The sequence below is a fragment of the Stegastes partitus genome, unplaced genomic scaffold (assembly GCF_000690725.1).
Source record: "Stegastes partitus isolate 25-593 unplaced genomic scaffold, Stegastes_partitus-1.0.2 Scaffold1091, whole genome shotgun sequence".
Classification (NCBI taxonomy): Eukaryota; Metazoa; Chordata; class Actinopteri; family Pomacentridae; genus Stegastes; species Stegastes partitus.
Window position 1 is genome coordinate 88,765 of NW_007578822.1, and position 7,560 is coordinate 96,324.

Below are 7,560 nucleotides of genomic sequence, written 5' to 3' on the forward strand. Positions count from 1 at the left end.
TCAAAATCGGAGATATTAGCATAAAAAACGTTAAAAAAAAACTTGGATTTAAGACGTAAAACTGTCAAAATCCTGCTTAGTTACACAATAAAGTGTCAAAATTCTCGATATTAACACACAGACGTGTCTTTTTTTTAATCTGTCCAGTTTTGGTGTGGATCAAAGGAGACCAGCAGGTTCAGAAACTCTGAAACCCAACAAGTCTCTGAGACCGTCTTTAGTCCACGTCGTGGTTCAGACCTGAGACCCAGCTGATCTTTACCGTCCTGCTGCCATGTGATCAGCTGATCCTGGTGCAGCTCTAACGTCTAACGGTGGACGAGTTCTGGGACGTGTTCACTTTGTTTCTGGACAGCTGGACAGCTTCTGGTGCTCGGATCACTTTACCAACAGTCATATTTAATTAAAGGAACCCAACAGTCACCACATGATGCTGCTGCACTGCAAAGGCTCAAGTCTGAGGCGATTAAACTTCCTAAAGTTGAGTCTACGAGCAGGAAAGTGTCTTTATGTCTGTTTACTGGAAAGATTTCAGCTGGAGCTGGAAGACATTTGGCTGGATTTCCTCACAGTTGGTGAATCGTGCACCACGAACACCAGGACAGACTTCTGGCTGCTCTCCTGCTCGGCTTCACCGTTTATCAGGATGGAGTTTGTTTGTGCACGAAACACACGACTGAAACGAAAAAAAACGAAACGAAAACCAACAAAACGCACATTGTTGTCAGGTTGTGAAGCTCGTCACCGTTCAGAAACGATCCAATCCCATCAGTTTATGAAGTGTTTAGCAGCGCTTCACAACTCCTGGAACAAAACGACACTTTATGGCATCAAAGTGTTTTTGTTTTTATATCAAGACAAAGAAAAGCCCTCTAGTGTCTGAAGCGCCTCCAGATCTTCCCTCATCACCCTCAGCGGCTAAAGTGAGCAGCAGCTGGAGGTCCGACGCCGCCCTTCAATAAACTCTGATAAAGTGCGGCGCATGAAAAACAAATTTCGAAATTTCATCGGAGGGAAAAAAAAAAAACCTCGGCCCATATTTTTCCTCCGTTTGGCTTCGGACGAGATAATTCCATCAGACGAGTGGCAGCTTCTGGTCCAACAGATGCTGCCGTTCGCCTGCAGAACTCAGGGGACAGAATATAGCGCCGCGCGTAACGCAATAAACCGTCCCACCAGATGCGGGGCGTGTAACGCAATAAACGCTCCCCCCCCCCCTCACTGGAAGAAGCCGCCGCCGCCTGCAAGTGGGATTACAAACTCTCACCTCCAGATGAGATTAAGACGCGTCGCCTCGGGCAGCGAGACCTGAAATAATAACCCGTCTGTGGCGATTAAAGCTGCGGGAAAGAAAAAAAAAGTAATAACACAATGAAATGAAAATTTCATCTTTTTAATTCGCCCCCTCCTCCTCCTCCTCCGTTTAGGGGAAATCCTATTAGATTCCACTAGTTTTGGCTGAGAGAGAAAAAAAAGCTGAATTATTTGGATTTCTTTGCTCTTCTTCGCTCCATCCTTCACCGTCGTCCTCCTCCTCCATCAGCTTTGGAGAGATCCCAAATCTCATTTCCCATCGCCGCCGTCGTCAAAGGAAGAAACGACCAAAAGGCCAAACGGAGTGTAAACAATCATCGGCTCAAGCTAAAGGACGCTGAAGTCGGCAAGGATGGAACGCAACCAAAACAAGAACCTCGAACGCCCTTTAAAAAAATCCTACATTCGTTGGATTAATTTGTCAAACGTGGACACAGTGCTGCCTTGCTTAAAGGCGCTTCGATGTGTGGAAACAGTTTCAGCGCCTGAAACCAGCTGCTTCCTGTATACGTCCACCTTTGGATTTTTTGTGCATCTTCAGGTATGAATTACTTAAAGTTAAACTTCTTGCACATAAACAGACTGAGACCCGTTTTACTGTTTAATATAACGACTGATTTACAACAAGCAAAGCAAGAACGATTATTAACAGGAACAAGCGAGTTTTAAATAATTTTCCTCACAGACAACTTGCACAGTGCTGGTGGAACTGCTTTAACTCAAACACGTGATAATAGCAGCTTGACTCGATGGTCACTTCATCATCGTGAGATCTGGCTTTAAGCGCCACCAAAGTCTTCGTCATGGTGCCCGTTGTTAGCTAAACCTAGCTAGCTGTCTGCTGGTTGTGCTAGCGGACGCCTCCTCGAACGGTGACAGTCTTTCACCTCATTAAACAGTTTCATTCATTTATTCATTCGTTAAACTCCGAGTATCTGAGTAGACAGTAAAAGATATCGGTGTACAGAAGTTAGACAGCGATAACATACTACAAGACAACGTTGGTAAAATAATGAAAACACTAATTAGACCATTTAAGTATTAAAACAAATGAGTAAACCAAAAGAAGAGCAGCTGGGAGTTAAATACCGTAATGTCCAGACTATAAGCTGCTACTTTTTTCACACGTTTAAGCAACGATGCGGCTAATTTATGGATTTTTACGAATTTGCTTCGAGACGAAAGTGACGCTGAGCGACAACGAAAGAGAGACTGAGGAAGTGACGAAGTAACTCTGAGGCTGAAGAAGACGACTTTAGTGGTTTCACTGCGCAGGAGGAAGATGAAGATAGCGATCAGTGACTTTTCCTGGTAGGCTGCTGTTACAGGTGCTGGTCGGAAAAAAGCACTTATGTATCTGTGTATGTTATTGGTATGTATTTAATTAAAAGTTAAAAACATCTTTCTGTGTAAATATCTCACGTTCCAACGTGGACACCTGCAGCTTAGAGACAAGTGTGGTCTGCATATGTACAAATTTTGTTTTCTTTTTAGAGTTAGTGGGTGCGGCTTATATTCAGGTGCGCTTATAGTCCAGAAATTACAGTAGGAGGAAATTAAACGTCTGAACGATGAGTCCAGCGTTAAAAAGTTAAAGGTGTTACAGCCTCTTGGTTAATACAATATAATAACAGTGACTAATTGATTGGTGACGAATCATTACAGCCCTACCTGGAACATTAAGGCCCCGTTCACACGTAGACTTTTTAAAACGTCGTCTCGGTGTTTTGACATCTCGTCCATGCGAGTGCAGATTTAATTCACTGAAATGTACATTTTGAAAACATACATTTTCAGTCGTGAGGCCGTAGTATAGTAGAGTATAGTAGAGTATGTTGTTTGGTAGTTGGAACCATTACCAGCTTGTTTTTCAGACGTCTGATTGGCCGGCGAGCTTGTGTTTTAGCGCCACCTGTCGTCTTCACAGCGCTTCAACTGCTTTTATGCGAACAGAGACTCATTAAGAAGGAAAACCCCGTTTTAAAATATGCATGTACATGAGCACTGGGCCTTAACGAAGCAGCTAAAAGCAATAAAGTGATATCAAACTGAAATCAATGTAGCAGCTGATTAGAAAAACAAAAGCCGGTGGAGGTCGTAAACAAAGCTGTGAAAGTGCACATTAGAGCTGTTTAATGGACGGAGTGCAGGTTTGAACAGGAGCTCTGTCTCTGAACATCTACGTTCAGCTACATTTATTTAAACACTGCTGTGACGATCCGACACCGACGTGGTTAAAGACGGAGTCCGAAACAGAAAGAAAAAGCCTCAATAGAGCGAAACAGGACGCAGAGTCCAAATGTTTAATGTGCATTAAACATTGATGCTTTCATATATATTATGATCAGAGTGTGTAGGTGTGTGTTGGAGTGTGTGTTGTGTGTGTGTGTGTGTGTGTTGGTGTGTGTGTGTGTTTGCGTGTCACAGTGGACTGCGTACCAAATCAATCAGCCTATCAGGGAGCAGTGAAGCACACTGAAACCATTTACAGCACTCTGTACTTCAGTACACCTGACGCCTGGGGACTCCACTGTGTGGGTTTATGTGTGTTTGTGTGTTTGTGCGTCACACAGATGCTTCATCCCGTTTTATTTCTCCATCTCCTCCTCCGCCATGACTGGCAGCTCCTAAGCCCCGCCTCCTCGGAGCCAAAGGAAGGCCTTCGTCCACAGAAAGTTGATTCGCAATTGGTTGATTCCATTTTCGTGTGGTTGCATTTCTGTTTCTGCCACTAGGGGGCGCTCTAACAAAGGATTAATCATGACATGGTCTGGCTACGTGGACCCAGGTTTCGCTAGCATGGTAGCAGCTTTAGCTAACAGTGACGCACATGTGGTCAGGTGACATTTACAACAAGCGCTACCATCTTTCACAGTAAATAAATGAACATTAGTAGAAATGCACAGGTTTTAAAGTAGCAAACGCTTTAAATTTACAGTTTGGTTGGAAAATATTAACAATAATAAGGTAATAATAGGTGGAAGAGATTCGCCAAAATAGGTTGGACAATATCGGCATGTTGGTAAAAATCCAATATTGTACAACATGACTCCACTATAATCCTGATGTCATGGTGCCATAAAAGGAGGAAATCATTTCCTTGAGTTAAGATCTGAATCAGTAGCTAAACCCTTTCAACCTGGTCTCCACAACATCACGTTCCTATACAACCAAACTGCAAACACACAAATGTCTAGGGGAACAAAGTTTGTTTGGAAAGAACGGAAGAAGAAAGGCGGCAAGTTTGGAGGTCTTAGAGGTAGCTGGTGACATAAACCAGTGACCAGAATTTCAACCCAAAAAAAACCCGTAACACGAAAAAACGGATTTACCTTCATCCCACACAACAAACCCAGTTTATTCCTAGCTAGCTCACGTCAATGCTAATGGAACGTCTTGGCAGGTCAGTATCTCAGTGTTTTCTCTGATCCAAGTTACCACGATACTGCTTCCTGTAAATCTAGAATTAAGTTCTTAAACAATCAAACTCGATTCTCGATTTAAGATGCAAGACCATCATTCTCAGAATTAAGTCGTCTGTTGATGTTTAGGATTTTTTTCTTGCTTTCTAGCTCAGTTTAGGAAACATCAGGCTTCGTTAGACACTTTTACATGTTAGAAGTTTGGTAAAATTCAGACATCAAAACTACTCAGAGTTCACAAAAATGGTTTAAAATACGATTCTTTAGCTACATGTTGAAGCTTCTCCTCCATTTTCTGGGTTGCCATGGTGTTCTATTATTGAATGTGAACAATTTCTCGTTCACTCACACCAAATTTAAAATCGTTAAGGATCCGATTAGCCAGAGAGGAATTAGCTAATTCCTTAGTTTTCAACAAGTCCTCCGACCTGAACAGCCACACAGGTTGCTTGTCCCTAAAATCCAACGTTTATACCAAATCATGCTCCTACACAACTAAACTGCATCCCCAATTACATTTTTATATAGAATTTTGTCTTGAAATAAATATAGTTTGTGAGTTTTGACGTAGTTGGAAACTAGAAGGAGGCTGGATTTGAGACCATCAGTCACAGAATTAAATGATGTTTGTTGTTGTTTACTTTTGGTTTTTACTCGCTTTCTGGTTTGGTTTAGAAAAATATCTCACTTTGTTTGTTACTTCTACATGCTAGAAGCTTGGCTAAGGTTCAGGACCAACATTACTTGGACAGAGTTTGAATAAATATCCTAGTCTGGGTTCAAACACGACTTATTTGCTCCGTGTCTGAAGAGTCGCCTCCATTTTCTGGGCCACCAAGACACCTATGACTCCCTCCTGAAGTGGGTACCACCACCAAGCTTCACAGATGTTTGAAGGGCCTCCTCCAGTTTCTGGGTTACCATGGCAACAAGTCCTGCCCCATCTAATATCTGAGTGACTGGTTGGAAAGGAGCAACAACGGAGCGGTAAAATAAACGGTAAAGACTCGATCATTAGAAACCAACAGACGTAATCGAGGACGCAGATTAGCTGTGCAGGACTTTGTGGCGACTGGGTTGGCTTCGCTGGTTGTTTTCTGACGGGATGCGCGGCAGAAAGAAGAAACTCTGAGGCCGAACTTCGGCTTCAGGATGTTTTCTCTGGTTTTCAGCGGTTAGGAGAAGAAAGAAACAGATGCAGAAAGAGGCAGAGATCAGTCAGATTGTTTCTTTTGTGTTCAATTAGTAGACTCAGTAGAGTCTGTTAAAGAAGCAGAGCAAGCAGCTGGACGCACACACACACACACACACACACACAAACACACACACAACACACATAACACACACAGACACACACACACACTGTAATGCTGCTGACAAAGGGCTGTTCACGGAGGCTGATCAAAGCTGTGGCAGATGGTCATGCAGGGACTAGCTAGCTATGGTTGAACACACACACACACACACACACACACACATGTGCACACAAACACACACACCAAGATGGATTATGAACAAAAACTTATCTTCTCCCTCTTGTGTCTTTACTTCCTGTTTCCTTTCTTGCCTCCTTTACCTTTAGCTTTTATTCAACCTTTTATTTCTTCTTGTCTTTATCCTAAACTTCCTCCTCCTCCTCCTCACCTCTTCACTAACTCAAACTGAACCATTTATTTTAGAATCTAGAATCGATGAGCAACTACATGACTTTAAACCTCGTCAGTGATAAAAAGCTGCACCTACAAGGCCAAACTTATCCATGTGGCAGGTTTAAAAACCACCAAAGTGCTGCACGTTATCAGATGAGCAGCAAAAATGATGCACAAAACATCAAGACAAGATAAAACTAGTCGGATCAATCAATAAAATGAACGGTTTTAAAACAGGCAAATGAGGACAGCAACTTCTGAAAATAACATTAAATGTGAAATATTAGGACCATTAAGACCAACCATAAAGAACAAGCATGCTTTAGTGGTATTTAGCAGCTTCACACCTGCAGGATAAGAGCAGCCATGACTGTAATGTTTCCTAAATGTTGATATGAGGTTTGATTAGCATCTGAGAGAAGCTAAAACGTGCTAAACATGTTGCTTCCAACATATTTTCTGTCTAGTCGACACTTGAAGGCAGAAATAACCATAAAGTGGCAAAATCAATACCAAAAAAATCTGACTTTAAAGATTCTGAACTCTACTAATTAAGACGACGGCGTTGTTTTACGTTTATATCCTGCAGAGCCACTATCTATTGAATGTTAATTACAGCGGCGTCCCGTCCACACAAACACAAACAACCACACGTGCACTCGCTCACAATCAAACTAGATGTTGGGTGAACAGGGCCGAGCTGTTATCAGATATAAATGACCCCCTCCACCAGACTAGACTGCTCAGGTTACTGCGAATCAATACGCAGCAAATTACCAACGCACACACAAGGGCCGGGCAGCAAACGTCGACAACCCAGCAAACACACAACCCCGAAACACAAACGTGGGCTCAGACAAAAACACGATGAAGAGAGTCATCGCTTCGTCATTAATCAATTACCGAGGGGAGGGAAATAAAAGAAAAGTGGAAGCTACAGAAGTCGTCTCCTCCTCCCCTCTCATTTACTCTCATTTACACCCCGTTGCTTGTTTCCTCTCAACTCTTCTTCTGCTCTCTTATTACAGGTAATGTTTCCTCTTAGCGGACGGGAGGAAAAATTCACAGGTAAAGTGGAAAAAGATTAAAGTTCTGATGGTGGAACACTGGTGGTGTACGGGAAGAGACACAAGTGGGTCAATAAATAGATTAATAGATGATAAATTCAGTAACTG

At 42.6% G+C, this 7,560-nt stretch overlaps 1 protein-coding gene across 2 annotated transcripts in view; it reads right to left on the bottom strand.

Annotated features, from left to right (window-relative positions):
• Nucleotides 1–7,560, bottom strand: part of wdr7 (WD repeat domain 7) — a 126,123-nt gene that overhangs the window by 7,348 nt on the left and 111,215 nt on the right. The window lies entirely within an intron of this gene.